This window comes from Cyphomyrmex costatus, unplaced genomic scaffold (assembly GCF_001594065.2).
Source record: "Cyphomyrmex costatus isolate MS0001 unplaced genomic scaffold, Ccosl1.0 scaffold938, whole genome shotgun sequence".
Lineage (NCBI taxonomy): Eukaryota > Metazoa > Arthropoda > Insecta > Hymenoptera > Formicidae > Cyphomyrmex > Cyphomyrmex costatus.
In genome coordinates, this window is record NW_017280526.1 from 83,368 (window position 1) to 84,324 (window position 957).

Sequence of the window (957 nt, forward strand, 5' to 3'; positions counted from 1 at the left end):
AAGGTCACCTCCACTTTTTTAAATGGAATTATGTAATTTTTTTTAGATAACGTGATTCCTCTAATTATTTTGCATATAAAAGTATTAAGGTAGAGATACCAAAAAACCAATAGTTTTCGAGATATTTTACACTTTATTTTGGTACATATTGACACAAAATGTTAAATAACTCGTAAACTGTTAACTTTTTGATTATCGTACCTTAATGCTTTTGTGAACAGAATAATGAGATAAATCAAATGGTGTAAAGAAAACACATAGTTGCTTTAAAAAAAATATGTATACAAAATGGATAATTTTTTAAATATGCAACTATGTGTTTTCTTTACACCATTTGATTTATCTCATTATTCTGTTCACAAAAGTATTAAGGTACGATAATCAAAAAGTTAACAGTTTACGAGTTATTTAACATTTTGTGTCAATATGTACCAAAATAAAGTGTAAAATATCTCGAAAACTATTGGTTTTTTGGTATCTCTACCTTAATACTTTTATATGCAAAATAATTAGAGGAATCACGTTATCTATAAAAAATTACATAATTCCATTTAAAAAAGTGGAGGTGACCTTCATATCTTTTTAGCGCCTCCACTTAGGAAAAAAACAACGTGACTAAAACGTGTCCCCCTCGATACCGTTCCATTTTTATTTGAAACATTTTTGTCTATTGGATTTAGTTTTCGAGTTATTTGGCTGCCTAAGTTAAAATGGGTCACCCTGTATATATCTATATAATTATATTTTGTTTATATGAAAAATATACATATAAACGTTAGATAAAAATATAATAATTTATTCATTGCACTTTTTAATTTATTGTATTTTCTTAATTTTGCATTACACTCAAAAGCTCAAAACAGTAACCTGATTATTTTTCTGTATGATAGAATGAGGTAGTGACCCTCTAATAAGAGTCTGGCCACCTTCTCCCCGGTTTGTGATTGGTCCGACATT